Source organism: Lissotriton helveticus, chromosome 6, assembly GCF_964261635.1.
Source record: "Lissotriton helveticus chromosome 6, aLisHel1.1, whole genome shotgun sequence".
NCBI classification, from domain to species: domain Eukaryota; kingdom Metazoa; phylum Chordata; class Amphibia; order Caudata; family Salamandridae; genus Lissotriton; species Lissotriton helveticus.
This window is the reverse complement of record NC_136067.1, coordinates 545,688,545-545,705,382: the sequence shown is the minus strand read 5'-3', so window position 1 is coordinate 545,705,382 and position 16,838 is coordinate 545,688,545. Positions and strand designations below refer to the sequence as shown.

The window sequence follows — 16,838 nt, the reverse complement described above, 5'->3', positions numbered from 1 at the left end:
AGATATTCTAACCATGAGTTTTTAAAAAATATAAAGGTCCAGGTTAGAAAGGTTGTATTTCCTGGCTAATACTGAAAAGGGGAGCGGGTCATTATAGATGTCTTTATTAGCTTGATTGCTTTGGAGGCCCACACAGTTGCAATGGTAGGGGCAAGTTCAGCCTTAATTTTAGGACTAAACCATAATGACTCCCATCTACAGTTATGGGTGGACTCTGGAAGTCGTTCATCCAAAATGTGTTATTCACTAGCCGTATCAGAGAGAGTATGTGGTAAGTGTGTGAGGGGTGAATTTTGACATTGTGATAAAGGAGGGTGTTCTAAGAGGGGAGTGCAGCTTACGTTCAATATACATTCATGGGGGTGTGTTTTGTGAGTCTGGGAGAAACCAGGAGCTCCTTGGACCGCTAAAAAGACTGATGGGTATAAATTCCAATTCAGGAGACTGCCCCCCCCTTGTGTAGCTGTCTTCCTGAGAGATTTAGAGGAAATCATTGCTCTCTTACCATTCCAAAGAAACTTAGAGACAAGTTTATCTAAATTCTTGGAAAAAGAGGGGCAAGGTTTTAGACGGAGCATGGCTGATAAAAAAATCGGAGTGATCATCATTTTGGGTGTTTGGAGTCTACCACACCAGGAAATAAATTTTGGTGACCAGGCAGTCAGAAGATCTCTATCTTAAGTACAAGTGTGAGATTTGTTAAAAAGTACTGCACTCTTGAGATTTTTACGGAACTAGAACCTCAGATATTTAAGGCGTGTGGATTGGCACTTAAGCCCCGAGTCGCCTAGATAGGAAGGGGGACAAAGCGGGTTTTAGGGAGATAGCTCAGTTGTGTCCTTCTTTAAGGTACAACAAGAAACCTTTGAAAACACACACATAGGGGTCAATTCCGATTCGGGAAAAAAAACGTCCGTACGATTTGTATCCGGAGCCCTCTCCGTACGAATCGTACTCATCCGTCCGAGTCGCGTAGTACGATCCGTATTCCGCGAATCCGTCCGAATCGTCGCGATCCGTACGTATTGCAAGGCTGAAACCATGAACCGTACGACTTGCCGTACGACTCGTACACATGCCGTACGACCCGACGAGTACGATCCGGACCGGGGTATGAGGATGCGATTCGTACGGTCCACGTCAGGTAAGGGCGAGTCGTACAGAAAAGCACACAAACACATATGTTATGTTATGTTTGTTAGACTCTTTTATATAGCGCTCGAATCACCGGGGGGCATCTTGGCGCTTTAATCAGAGACCCGATAGGGTGGGCAGCATAAAGGCGGAGGAAGACTTGGAACAGGAATGCCTTAAGTTGTTTTCTGAAAGCCGGATAAGCGGATTTTTCTCGCAGATATGCTGGGAGGCTATTCCAGTATTTGGGGGCGAGGTAGGAGTAAGCCAAGCCCCCCAATCTATGGAGTCTAATGCGAGGTACCTGAAGCAATTGCTGCATGCTAGACCTCAGAGAGCAGCTTGGTACATACTTTTATTTTGAAGATACACGGGACCCTGGCCCTGAAGGGCACAGAAAGTGAGACAACAAATTTTAAAGAAGGCTCTTTGTTTTATCGGCAGCCAGTGTAGTTTCCTGAGCAACGGACAAGAGGGGGAGCCAGCCGGCATGTTCAGGACCAGCCTGGCTGCCGTAATCTGAATTACTTGCAGTTTCTTCAGAGATGTGATTCCAACTTCTGCCAATAAGGCATTCCCGTAGTCTATACCGCTCATGACTAAGGCTTGGGTCAAGGTTCTCCGGTGCTCCATGGGGATGAAAGGTAAAATTTCACGGAGCAATCTGAGTCTATAGTAGCAAGCCTCTGATACTGAGGCTACATGATCTTGCATGGATAAGGAGAGGTTTAGCTTCACGCCCAAGTTGTTGATGCATTGCTTGGGCATTGGCGATGGGCCCAATTGAGAAGGCCACCAGTCATTATACCAGACTGCTGCGGCTTTCCCTAGAAGCATGACTTCTGTCTTGCCCGGATTTAACTGTAAGCAGTTGTTGGTCATCCAGTTTGATATTGCAGAAATTCCTGTGGCAATGCGGAGTCTGTCAGCCTCGAGGTTATGGCCAATGTTAAACAGCAGCTGGGTATCGTCTGCATACGAAATAATTTCGAACCCCAGGGCTTCCACCACCTTAGCCAGAGGGGCCATATAGATATTAAAAAGGGTGGGGCGAAGGCAGGAGCCCTGGGGGACGCATTTGTCTAATGCTGTTTTCTCCGATTGGTAGGGGCCCATAATGACCATTTGTGAATGTTTCTCCAAAAAGTTTTGTAGCCATTTAAGAGCCGAGCCACGGACGCCGAAGAGGCTTAGCCTCTCCGCAAGCCTTGTATGGGAGATGGTATCAAAGGCCGCGGAGAGGTCAAGCAGATTCAGAACTGCTGAGCCACCAACGTCTATCGTTGTTCTCAGGGAGTCAGTCACGGATAGAAGGGCTGTTTCCGTGCTGAAACCCCAGCGGAAGCCGGACTGTGAGGGGTCCAGGATATCGTTTGATTCCAAGTAGTCGTTCAGTTGCTTATTGATCATACTTTCCAGTATTTTCCCCAAAAGAGGGAGCAGGGATATAGGGCGGTAATTGCCCAATTCCAACGGGTTTGCCAAGGGTTTTTTTTTAAATGGGGCGAACAAAGGCTTCTTTCCAGGATGCTGGGATTATCCCTTCCATAATAGAGAGGTTGAAAATCTTTTGTACCCTTGGGGCTAGAATATGGGACAGGAGCGACATGATCTTGGGAGGGCAAAGATCCGCTGGCAAACCCGATTTGGCCGCCTCTAAAGCCATTTGGGTCTCTACTAAGGTGACAGGCCTAAAGCATTCGAAAGACTGTTCAGTCCATATGATAGCATCGCTTGGGTAAGAAAAACTGGGAGGAGCTGTCAAATTTACTTGGGGAAAATTGGCATAGATTTTTTCAATTTTTTCCTTAAAGAAATCTGCCAGTGAATTACATAAGAGCTTTGGACTCGATGGAGGGTTGTTTACATACCACCGGCTCCACAAAGTCTTTTACAATATCAAATAAAGCTTTGGCAGAGTTATTAGAGTTCTCAATTTGGTTTGCAATCAACAGGCATTGCGCTGCTTTTAAGTTTCGGTGGTAGGCCGTCAGAGCAGATTTAAAAAGTTGTTTTGACTGAGCGTTATTTTTCCGTCGCCACTGTCTTTCCAGTCTTTTGCAGGAGGACTTTTCCTGGCTTAATTCAGGAGTGAACCATTTGGCTGAGAGACGGTTTGCGGTGGATCTGGGTTTTTGTTTTACGGGGATAATGACATCCAAGACCTTCCTCAATCCTTCATTAAAATCTACCAGCATATTGTCTACACCCTGATCTTCTGTCAGTGGGATTGACTGGAAGGCTACCTCAAAGGCTTGTGGGGTGAGTTTACTCCACGGCCTCTGCATGGTTAGGCTTCTGCCAGTGGACAGGCCGCTAGGTCCCTGTAAGGGTGGGGGAGAAGTGAACTTAATAATTGAGTGATCAGTCCATATAAGGGGCCATGGAGGGTCATATTCAAATGTGTCAATGTTTGTGAAAATTAAGTCCAATGTATGGCCACCATTGTGAGTAGGTCCTTGTATTCTCTGCGGGAGCCCCAGCTGCTCCATATCGGTAAGGAGTTTGTTCACCTCTGGTAGTGAGCACAATTCCCCGTGAAAGTTGAAATCCCCTAATATCAGAAACTTATTAGCTGCAAGGACATGCGTAGCTATCAGGTCTATCAACTATCAGTAAAATCTGTTTTTGGGCCCGGTGGTCGATATACTAAGGCTTCCGTCCAGCTCTCAGAGGCTGAAAGTATCACTTTAAAAATACCGATTTCCAAGTCCTCATCTATTTGAGAATTTAGCCAGGAGATGTTAATGTGCCGTTTACAGGCGATGGCTATTCCACCCCCCGTTTACCTGTCCTATCCAGATGAATAAACTTGTAGTTTTCTGGGATGGCTATGTTGATAGTCGGGTGGTTAGTGGGGGACAGCCAGGTTTCTGTCATAAAACAGATTTCCGGGGAGTGTGAGTTTATCATATCCCAAATTTCGAACTGATGTTTGGCCAGGGACATACACACCGTACGGTCCGTACATACACCGTACGGTCCGTACACCCACATACACACCGTACGGTCCGTACACCCCATTATCAAAGAGGTACAGTACGTACCCCTGCGATCATGGGGTGTACGCACCGTACCACATGTACGCTGGGTGTACGCACCGTACCCCATGTATGATGGGTGTATGCACGTACACCATGTACGCTGGGTGTACGCACCGTACCCCATGTACGATGCGTACACCCAGCGTACATGGGGTACGGTGCGTACATCCATCGTACATGGGGTACGGTACGTACACCCATCGTACATGGGGTACGGTGAGTACACCCCATGATCGCAGGGGTACGTACAATACCCCTTTGATAATGGGGTGTACGGACCGTACGGTGTGGTCATGGGGGGACGCACCGTACCTGGGGGGGCCGTTCCGTACCTGTTTCGGCGCGAACTCTGCTTTTACGGCTGTTTTCAGCTCCCGTAGAAAAAAGGACGTACGGTGCGTACCCGACACGTGTCGTACTTACTGGGTCGTAAAAACCAGCCGCAAACCGTACAGATGTCACGTACAGCGGGTTCCGAGGGAGAATCATACGGAGATTAGAGTCGTACGGTCTCTGTACGACTCGTACGGAGTACGGCTCCTGGTACGAATCGTACTTCGTCGTACGTACGGGGGACGTTGCAGGGTACGATTCATATGGGAAAAACGCTCCAAACAGCTATTCGGAGCAGTTTTTACCGAATCGGAATCGGCCCCATAATGTTGATGATACAAGGTATTGCTGTTTCAACATCCTTAGAAAAGATAATGATGTCATCCACATAAACAGCTGTTTTAAACCTGTTTGGCCTAAATTCAAAACCTTTGATTTCCGGATCAGTCAATAGTTAGTAGAAAGAGCAAGGCTGTGAGGGTACATTCTTGTCTTGTACCTTGGTGGAAGTCCAATATGAGGAGGTTTGCTTTGGGATTCGCATAGACCGCCAAAACTATATTAATAAACGAGTCACCCAAATTGTGAGATTCAAGGACCACATGTACAAAGGCCATGACACTTTGTCTAATGCCTTTTTCACCCGCCGAGAGCAATCCTCGCAGACGGCAGCAAAGAAAGTGGAGCTTATTCTAGCATATGACAAGAAGTGTTAATATTATCTCTCGCAAGGCGCCCTTTGATATAACCCATTTGACAGTAATGGATAAGTTTAGGTATGTAACTTTCTAGCCTCACGTGTAGGATTTTTGCAAATGTTTTTGCTTCCATATTTACTAGAGAAATGGGCCGAAATGTTTTGAGATACGAATGAGCCTTGTCCTCCCAGGGTATAAGCACGGTGGTGGCCTCTGTGGCCATGCCCGAGACCTTGCCTGACGGTGCAAATTGATCAAATAACATTTTTCAGGTGCTTTATGATCAATGATGTAAATGTTTTATAAAAGCAATTGGGTAGACGTCCGGGCGCTTTCCCTGAGTGAACTACCCTTATTGCTTTAACAATCTTCTCTGTTTCTATTGGCTTAGTCAAGTGCATCCTTTCTTTTTCAGAAACTGCAATCATAGGTAGAGGGATAAGGAACTCTTGGTATTTTAATTTTTCACATGACAACAGTGGGGTATACAACTTTTGTAAAATTCTCTAAAAACCTCACCTGGAATTTTTGCGAACCATCCTGTTCTGTGATGTGGTTAATTTGGGTGTTGAGGTTGTTAAATTTAATAGTGGAGGCCAGTAATCTACCAGTTCTCTTGCGTAGTAACAGTTGTCGGGATTTCTGAACATGAACACCGAGGTAGGCTCTTTTACTGACAGTGGAGTTAAAGGTGTATTTTAACTGCATAATGTTTTGCAGTAGGGACTTATTGCTAGCGTGTCTATACAATTCCTCTTTCCTTTTAATTTCATCCCGAAGAGATTGAGTGCAGAAAATTTAAAAACTGTTTTGCCTGAACAGAGCAGGGAATTACTTGCTAACCTATGTATTATAAAAACACATCAATAACTTAACTTAATCTATTAAAGATCTGAAAGGCAATATTACATTAAAAACGTCAGAGATTTTAGAGGTTTTCCAAACATTATATGCCTCTCTTTACACTGCTGATTCACACACTACCAGGGAGGCATGCCTAGATTTCTTACAAACTGACCTGATGGACTCACTTTTAGAAGCGGATCAAATTCCTTTAAATATACTTATTGATCAAAGTTAAATTCTCTTTGTAATCAAACTAATTTCTTGTAGAAAAGTGTCCCGGACTAGTTGCCCATTAGCTTCTACAAAACATTTACTATATACATAACTAGCCCATCTAGAATCATTGCTCAATCATTTAGCTTCTACAGACCAAGTTACTGGCGCGGCGGCCAAAGCTGCAATTGATGTAATCTCCAAAGAGGGCAAAGACTACAACAATCCAAAAACTTCAGACTGATTTCCCTGATAAACATGGAAGCTAGAATGGGTGCAAAAATGTTAGCCAATTGTCTTGAGCCTCATATACCTAAGCTAATTCCCCCCTCTCAATCCGGATTTGTTTAGGGTAGTCTAGCAAGTGATAAGCTGCCATTGCTATAGCGTTGGATGCCAAGAAGGCTCTCTACAAAGTCTTTTGACTCAACTTAAAAGCAATACTTCACAAATACCATCTGTGTGACCTATTTACTAAATGAATCATGGCTTTATACGAAGCTCCCAATGTGAGAATTATAATTAATGGTTCCTCCTCTGACTCCTTATTAAAGCAAAAAACACAGTTGATGGACAGAATGTAGAACAATGTCATACATTCACCCCAGTACAAGGATCTGGGCCTAAATCCATCGTTTTTTTGCAGTCCACACCACCCTGGGTTAGACACTGGCTATATGCAAATCAGCTCCGACCCTGTGCCTCATGGGAACAGTCCAGTCCGGACTACCAAGCCATGTCTTTCCCAGACCAGAATCAAGCATCCAAGGACCGGTTTCTGGCTATCAGCCTTCATCAGCCTGGATAGCTTGACTCCAGTGGTGTGGAGAGCCTGGGACTCTCGTCTGAGCATACCCAGCACACTCGGGTGAAAATTGCAAAAAAACACAGTTGATGGACAGAATGTAGAACAATGTCATACATTAACCCCAGTACAAGGATCTGGGCCTAAATCCATCGGTTTTTTTGCACTCCACACCACCCTGGGTTAGACACTGGCTATATGCAAATCAGCTCTGACCCTGTGCCTCATGGGAACAGTCCAGTCCGAACTACCAAGCCATGTCTTTCCCAGACCGGAATCAAGCATCCAAGTACCGGTTTCTGGCTATCAGCCTTCATCAGCCTGGATAGCTTGACTCCAGTGGTGTGGAGAGCCTGGGACTCACGTCTGAGCATACCCAGCACACTCTGGGTGAAAATTGCAAAAAACACAGTTGATGGACAGAATGTAGAACAATGTCATACATTCACCCCAGTACAAGGATCTGGGCCTAAATCCATCGTTTTTTTGCACTCCACACCACCCTGGGTTAGACACTGGCTATATGCAAATCAGCTCTGACCCTGTGCCTCATGGGAACAGTCCAGTCCGAACTACCAAGCCATGTCTTTCCCAGACCGGAATCAAGCATCCAAGAACCGGTTTCTGGGTATCAGCCTTCATCAGCCTGGATAGCTTGACTCCAGTGGTGTGGAGAGCCTGGGACTCACGTCTGAGCATACCCAGCACACTCGGGGTGAAAATTGCAAAAAACACAGTTGATGGACAGAATGTAGAACAGTGTCATACATTCACCCCATTAAAAGGATCTGGGCCTAAATCCATCATTTTTCTGCACTCCACACCACCCTGGGTTAGACACTGGCTATATGCAAATCAGCTCTGACCCTGTGCCTCATGGGAACCGTCCAGTCCGAACTACCAAGCCATGTCTTTCCCAGACCGGAATCAAGCATGCAAGGACCGGTTTCTGGCTATCAGCCTTCATCAGCCTCGATAGCTTGACTCCAGTGGTGTGGAGAGCCTGGGTCTCACGTCAGAGCTGATTTGCATATAGCCAGTGTCTACCCCAGGGTGGTGTGGAGTGCAAAGAAACGATGGATTTAGGCCCAGTTCCTTGTACTGGGGTGAATGTATGACATTGTTCTACATTCTGTCCATCAACTGTGTTTTTTGCAATCCCTATTAAAGCAAGGCACCTGTCAAGGCTGCCGCTTTCTCCACTTTTATTTTTGTTACTGATAGATCCCCTTCTGGTGATGCTCAATCTTTCCTCATAGATTAAGAAAATCAGTTTTGCATCCCGCGTCTTTAAAACCACTGCATATGTGGATTATATTTTAATTTTCTCTGAAGCTCTTGACTCCACCATACAGACAACAATAAACATTCTTCAATCCTTTTCCAATTTTTCAGGCTGTTCATTGAATAAAGATAAGATGGAAAGGCTGCTCCTTAATATTCATTTTCATCCCTTTTGTATAGGCTCAATGAGCCTCCAATGCCAATACACATTCATCAAATATTTAGGTTTTTGGTTCTCTTGTGATCTCGCTGAAAGGATTATTCATAATGAACAAAGCGCAAGCCAGAAAAATAAGGACTTACTTTTGCTATGGTCACCAAAACACATATCATGGTGGGGTAGAAAGGAGACCTTCAAAAATATGGTGACTCTCAGCTGAATTTCAGCATGCTCCCTTTAAGATTCGCTAAGGTGTTCTTTTTTAACTTGGATAAAGTCACTTCAGAAATTCTCTGGCTGACCAAAAAACCCAGACTCGCTCTCAAAAAGATTTGAGTCCCTTATGACATGGGTGGATATGATCTCCCAAATTGGTTAAACTATCAAACGACCTTCCGGACTACTTGTGGTTCTCTTTGATTATCTGGCATCTCTAGTGATAGTTGTCCCTGGCTTATCATTGAGCAGCAGCTCAGCAGACCTGTCCCTTTTCCTGTTTGGATTTTCCCTTTATAATCTTAGTTCCTTATAGAGCCTCTTCTTCTCCAGGTCTATCGAATATTGAATTGTCATTTCTGAATCTCCTATTAACCATTACAATAAAGATTATCCTTTTAGAATGGAATTCCCTATGCCTATGCAGTGCGCATGTGCTGCATAGGAGAACTTAAGCCGCCGTACAGCTCTTTTTCCAAGCACATACTCGTGCTTGTGGCGGCATACAGCTTGTGGGAGTGCGCAGCGGCACGCCACAAGCACAAATATGTGCTTCAAAAAGAGCAGACTGTGCGTGCACGCAGCACTCTAATGCTAGTTCTCTTTCTACTCCTCCACTATTCCTTTCACTCGTTAGACTTCCTCAAATGAAACCTCCGAGAGTTGTTTTGTCATAAGGACATTTTGGGTCCACCCCGCGGTCTTGCAGTTTTAATAAATGCTTTCAGTGAGTTGTAGTAGGGTGAGTTCCCTGCTGTTAAACCAACAGGACTAACTCAAAGGAAAACTATTATTTATTGGAAAAAATATCAGGACTGCAAGCGTTGTGACCCAATGACCTAGGCTCACATACATATCCTCCCCTCAGGCACAAATTTCCCAGTCTGATCTTTTTCAACTTTTTCAAACTTGTTGACTCGCGTTCACACTATATACTGCCTCCTGTCCACCCGTTTCGCACCCATTCTTCATAATTGTTTACTCTTTTGCTTCTCCACTGTACCAGATACCAGCTACAACCCTTCTGTTGCAGCAGAGTCTTCTTGATACCACTTCTCCCAGTTGATTGTAATTGCTGTTGTTCACTGCCTCAGGTACTGCTGTTTCACCTCCTTATGCCTCTTCCTAGACCACCACAGTCATTTGTCTCACTGCCGGTCTTACTACATTTCAAGTCCATGGAACCTGTTTCACCCACCTGTCTGACCATAATTTCACCTGCTTCTCTCATCTCCATTAGACTCCAGTGTACTAAACTTTCTACTCTCGGGGTCCGACTGCGGCCCCATCATCCTCCTGCGGTCACCTTTCACATCCAGCTGGTCACTTCCGATATTACCAGGCTGTCTCTTTTCTCCCACGTTTCTAATTTCATGGTACCTCGTATTTATCTACTAGGTTGTTCACTGTTTCACCCCTTGACCCCCCTTTGCTACCTTCTGGATTGCGCTGACTCTATTCCCTCCTGGTCCATGTTTCTATCATCACTGCTTCTGTTCATGCTGCCTTTAATCAGATTTTAAAATTTTTTTTGACAATGTGTTGAATCCATACATAAAACATTAAGCGTAGAAGTCCTAAATGTGGAAATTACACTTAACTGAATTATGTAAATATATTTTGTAAACATTGAAATGAAAGATGGAAGATTATTGGGGGGCTCTTAAGACATTCCTCTCTTCTGCAAGATAATTACAAGGGGACTAAAGGTCAGCGTGAAGGAAGTTTGTGTGACACCACAGCATCACTCAGCACCACCCCAGCATCATTCAGTGCCACCACATCATCACTCAGCACAACCACAGCATCACTCAGCGCCACTACAGCATCACTCAGGGCCACCACAGCATCATTGAGAGCCACCATAGCATCACTCAGGGCCACCACAGCATCACTCAGCACCATCACAGCATCATTCAGGGCCACCACAGCATGACTCAGCATCACCACAGCATCACTCAGTGTCACAACAATATCACTCAGCACCACCAGAGCATCACTCAGCACCACATCAGTATCACTCATCATTGCCTTTGCACTAGTATACCACCACATCATCATCACTCAGCAAGACCTGAGTATCATTCAGCATCACCTCAGCATCGTCTCCACACCAGTGACCACCACTACCACCACTACCAACTCAGCACCACCTGAGCCTGCTCTTGGAATCTGGCATCTGTTGATTCTCCCCTAGCGACTGAGCGCTGCTAGTGTTATAATACAGGTACTTGTTCCCAACCTTCACCCTCCGGTGGTTTATGCCCCCTCAAAAAAAGCTTTAACATTCAACCATTAGAATAGGCACAAACAAGTTGCCAGAATTGCAAGAACAAAAGAAAGCTGAGGACATTTTTTATTGTAAATCCTATTTTGATATGGTCGTTCAATTGTACATAATGCCTTCTTGGTCATATATACGGTAACAAAAATTCTTCTGACACTTTTTAATTATAACTTTTCAGCATGCTGCGCAACAGCCACACTTCTCTACAGCACAGTTTGAAGACATTGGCAAAGTCAATAGCTCTGGCTAAACACTTAAAAGGCCCCAAAGGTGAGAACTACTGGCTATGCCAATGCTTGTTTCTTCTTGCATTACCCACATGGAACTTCCGACTCCTGTTGCCCTCCTGTCCCCTTCCTTTACACGCCCCTGGTTTCAAATAGGTGCTGCCACTCAATTGTTTTCATTTGTCGCTACATTTTGTGACTACATTATTAATTACCTAACTCTTTTTTGGTTTTTATGTATATATCGATTTGCTATGTTTTCCTTGTAATTTTGAAGCTTGCTGCTGATCTCTACATATTTTGTTTGATGATGGTATGTACCTCTTTATCAATATAACTTTGTGGATTGTATTTCCTGTTACTTTTTTCTTCGAAAATGAATAACATTATTTAGAACAAAAACAAAAAGAGCATGGTAGCCAAAGCAAAAAAAGGGTCAGTAATACTTGCAGGATTGGAGGCGTTAAACGGAAATTTCTCCAATATATGTTAAAATTCCATGATGTGTTTTTTGCTGTTTACCTCATTTTACCTACTCTTTATAAATCAGTACCACTACAATTTTCATTTGGTAGGTTAGCTGGAAAGTGTGATATATATTTAAACATAATTTGCTCTTGTGAAAATTTTTGTCATTATGTGAATGGTAGGCACAATTTTAGAAGACAACTGAGAACCTAAATGCAATTGTCTGAAAAAAATGAATAATTTACTCAGACATTGAGAAATGTTCCACTATGCATTCTACTGGTAATTTATTCTGAAGTTTAGCATGGCACCACTAACCCTACAGACCCAAACTGACACACTTGGGCACAGACAATGTGCTTCCATTCCACATGGTGGTGGTGCATTGAGGCAAAAATACATTTAATACCGTCATGGCACGTACTAAAAGGCCGCTTCTGAAACACTGTAAGTTAAAAAAAAAGTGGCATATCAAATAGCAAAAGAGAGTTCTTACAGTGAGCGGGTCAAAAAGTTGATGAGGAGGGTCTACATGTACCTGTAGGACCTTGGGGAGGATGGTGCATCTCTGTACTCTTCAGGTGCAGCCGCGTGCTTTATAAATCCATATTGCATTGTATTGCAGCTCCATGATAGAGTCATGAACCTTTTTTTTATTCCATTCACATTTAGTACTCTGAGAATCTTCCTGGGTAGGCTTACTGGTATTGCCAAAGCTCTCCTTTGACCAATCACAGAGGTGGCAATGGGGACTTTGATATTTTCTTCTTGTCCCTGCTCCAGCTGATAAGAATACTCTTTATCGTGGACTGCCTGCGGGCTTGCAAGCAAAGAAAGAAGCGCTTTCATGTGATTCCACCTAATACGCACTTTAGTGAGTCTCTGCGGTGGGCGCGCTGATGGCAGAAGGTGCACCAAAGGCTAGTCTCCGGGCCTGTTCAGGATAGCGGGCCGTCACAATGCCAGTTTGGCTTCTTGCTCACCCCCTGGAAGGAATGGTAACGTCTGCCCCCACACACCTTAGCTCAGATCTTTGTAAAACTATTTACACCTATTGCACCTCGGAATTGAGACAGCTAAATGTGGACAAGGGTTTAACACAAGCCCCCGCAGCCCCCACGTTGCGGGGGGCCCTGGGCTCCAGGGGGCCCCGGGTCCCTCACTGTAATACATGCATCATGATTCATTGACATTGATTTTAATGGACGGTCCGTGCGCTGTGCGCACTGCACGCCCGTGCCGGCTCTGACAAAATGATGAAATGCGTGGGCCCCGCCCATGGCCCTGCGAGTCTTAGAAATGGTGCAGGGGCCCCGGCTGGGGCCCCTGGAGTCTTAGAAATGGTGTGGGGGGCCCAGCCACCGGGGCCTGTGGGTGAGGAACTTCTGCTTCAGTATACTGTCTGGCCCGGCCTGAGGCTCTTGAGGACTGGTGCGGGCGAGATCTCGGCCGGGGCCACTGAAATTGTTATATGATGCGGGGCCCCGGCTGGGTTCCTGTGAGAGGCTGGCAGCGGCTCTTGATGAAGGGTGCAGGGCCCTGGCCGGGGCCCCTGTGAGTCTTAATGGTGGATGGTGCGGGCAGGACTCACTGCGGGCCCCGCCCATGAGACTCTTAAATGGAGTGGATGGTCATGAATGGTGTCAGTGCGGGGCAGCGGGGACCCCGGCCGGGGCCCCTAAGGCACATATAAATGGGGCATGGGCCCTTCAGAAATGGGTCCGGGCAGCCCCTGAGCAGGCTCTCTTTCTAGTCTTTACAATCAATGGCGGCAGACAGGGTGGGTGCGCGGCGCCGCGTACTTGTTTACTCCTCCAGACTTTCAATTTCCGCCTTCCGGGACACGTATGCGCGTGGGGGGCGGGGGCAGGGCTGGCTGGTGACCAATGCCCTCATTACATTTGTCGGGGGACAGGGATAGGACTGTCAGAAGTCTGTCACCGGCGGGGCCTTTATTTACAATAATTTAAATTGCCCGGCCCCTACCTGGCTAGCCTTGCGCTGCCCCCCCCCCTCAGCCCCTGCCTGCCTTCTGCCCATTCGCTCGCCTCGCATCCATCGCGCCGCCCTAACTCTGAGCTGACGTAGCCCTCAGGTCAGGTGAGTGAGTCTCGTGACGTCGCGAGTCATGCAGTGAGACCCTGGCATGTTGTAGAACGTTAGTGTGCAAGGCGCAGAAACGCTATGACATGTGACTAAAACTGTGGGGTACTGCTACTGCAGCTAGTCATAGTGTGCGCCAGTATTCGCTTCGTGAATGATTTTATTATCAAATTGCTGAGAGCCTCACCTAGGCCTCTCTAGAGCGAAGTTGTTCTTTTGTTGTGCTGGTATGGCAGATGAACTAGGGGTTCCCGGCTCGAGGATGCTTTCCCTTGGACTTCAGTTCCACCTGAATCTTCTGTTTGTCGTCGCCGCGCTTCACACTTCGGTGGTGTTAGAGCAAGCAGCGGCACATCCTTACACACCCGGCGGTCACTCGCCGTGTGACCTCAGCGGCTGCTCTCAGTAATTGTATTTATGGAGACGGGCAGTGGAACTTAGAGCGGTCGACCTGGAAGCTGGGGATCTGGGTTCGAGTCTTGGCATCCTCGCTCAACATCCTGTGATTCTAGCTAAATCACTTAATCTCCCCGTGCCTAACACTAACAAAAATGAATGTGTCTGTCCAACTGTAACGAAACTGTTGCTCATTAAAGCGCTCTGATACCCGATTTCAGTTCGCGCTATATAAAAATCTGGAAATAAATAAATAAATTATAGTGCGAATTGCGAAGGTTGCTGACTGTTCTGGATGCCTGGGCTCTTCAATCCGGTTAAGTACGGTTCTTATTTCATTTGGACGTGGAATTATAGCGCTGAGAACGTCGGGAAAAGGGTAAAAACGCCAGACACATAAAACTTGTGTGACTGAAGAGACAATTTATATCTATATATACAGAATGTCCATGTAACAGTTTTTCAATGAATTCCGCACCATGCACCAAATCTATAGGCATGCAATCTTGGTAAAACAGCATTGCAGAAACAAAATATGGTGCATATGTACATCGAGGAGTGCGGGAGGAAGGAGCTATGTGGGGTAAATAGCTGTGAATTTATTCCCTGGTCTATGTACTGTGTAAATCGGGGATGTTAAAACCAGTCGAGCGTGACATTTATATGTTGTGATACTACAAGTAAACCTCATAGTAAGTGCTCTAGCTTATTGTGTCCTTCTACTCCCTATTGGAATTTACACACGGTGACCTTAAAGTCTGCATGGCCGCTTCGCCTAACTGTGCCTCCTCATCAGCTGGGATTGGCCCCTTTAGGAAGTGTCAACAAACGCTTGTATTTATTATTTGCACGTGTAACAGATATTGTGTGGAGTTAGTATTTGATGGGCGGCCACGGTGTTCTGCACACATATTACAATGTCCTGCATAAATAAAACATTTCAAACTACCCTGATAGCTGCAGTTGAAAAACCCCAGTGTGGTAAAGGTTTTACAGTTGTCCTGACCACCCCTAACCTTGAGCTATATAGCGCATGCACGTAACTTTCGACAGGGCAGAATAATTAATTCAAGCTTAATTTGTGTGTGTTTTAGATCCCGTGGCCTCCACGCTCTCTGCTCTGCATTGATTGAACGCTGATGGTGCCTTTTCACAACCCTAGTGAAAATCCCCGTTGGCCGATTGCAAAGAGTTTCTGCTAGATGTAGTAGCTACCATATTGTTTTTTTGACACCTGATGTTTTCCTGGGGAACACTGCAACCCTGCAACTGGTTATTGGGATGTATTTTCCAGTGTACTCCCTTTTAAATCTCACGCTCTGTAACTGACCCGAGTAAAACATAAGTAAGTAGCCAGATGGATTTCCCATCAGGGATTTTCCATCTGAGAATACATAGATATTTGTGAGGTATTGTATTGTGCTTACGAATTTAAAATGTTTCCAGACAACAGTGTGCTTTCAAAAAGGTATTTATATAAGAACAATGCTGCCTTTTGAGTCACTGTTACTCAACATTGCTTTTGATAGTTATATTTATAAAGGGTTTTACAAAAACTGAGTGTTCAAAAATGAATCACATGCCTGAATGACATATATATATTGAAATATCTATTATCTCATTTAGCAAGCAATGGTTTATATCAAGGTGATTGACGTCCTAAAATTATCATATTTACGCAACAACTGTTATTCCTCTAAACATTATAACCAGGGCGAGGGTGCAACATAATGGCATTGCCGGTAATTTACCCATGCCCCCCCCAGAGAGCGAGAGAGAGAGTGTAGAGAGAGAGAGAGGCAAGTGGAGAGACAGAATGTGGAGAGAGAGAGAGAGTGGAGAGAGAGAGTGGAGAGAGAGAGTGGCGAGAGAGAGTGGAGAGAGAGAATGGAGAGAGGCAGTGGAGAGAGAGAGTGGAGAGAGAGTAGAGAGAGAGAGTAGAGAGAGGGAATGGGGAGAGGGAGTGGAGAGAGGGAGTGGAGAGAGAGAGTGGAGAGATTGGAGAGAGAGAGGGGGAGACAGTGGAGAGACAGTGGAACGTGACAGTGGAGGGAGACAGTGGAGAGAGAGTGGAGAGAGAGTGGGGAGTGGGGAGGGACAGTGAATAGACAGTGGAGAGACAGTGGAGAGAGAGTAGAGAGAGAGAGGAGAGGCAGTGGAGAGAGAGAGAGTGGAGAGACAGTGGAGAGAGAGAGTAGAGAGACAGTGGAGTGAGAGAGTGGAGAGAAAGTAGAGAGAGAGAGTGGAGAGACAGTGGAGAGAGAGAGTGGGGAGAAAGTAGAGAGAGACAGTGGAGAGAGAGAGTGGAGAGAGAGAGTGGAGAGATTGGAGAGAGAGAGTGGAGACAGTGGAGAGAGATTGGGGAGAGAGAGTGGAGAGAGAGTGGAGGGAGAGAGTGGAGGGAGAGAGTGGAGGGAGAGAGTGGAGGGAGAGAGTGGAGGGAGAGAGTGGAGAGAGAGTGGGGAGGGAGAGTGGAGAGAGACAGTGGAGAGAGACAGTCGAGTGAGAGATAGAGTGGAGAGAGAGTAGAGAGAGGAGAGAGAGTGGAGGGAGAGAGTGGAGGGAGAGAGTGGAGGAAGAGAGTGGAGAGAGAGAGTGGAGAGAGAGTGGAGGGAAACAGTAGG

General features: G+C 45.8%; 1 long non-coding RNA gene across 1 annotated transcript in view; it reads left to right on the top strand.

Moving 5' to 3' along the window:
- Nucleotides 1-13,635: 13,635 nt before the first annotated feature.
- Nucleotides 13,636-16,838, top strand: part of LOC144761437 (uncharacterized) — a 203,312-nt gene continuing 200,109 nt past the window's right edge. Inside the window, exon 1 of the long non-coding RNA XR_013595715.1 lies at nt 13,636-13,815. This is a non-coding gene — a long non-coding RNA (uncharacterized LOC144761437). The remainder of the gene's footprint in view (nt 13,816-16,838) is intronic.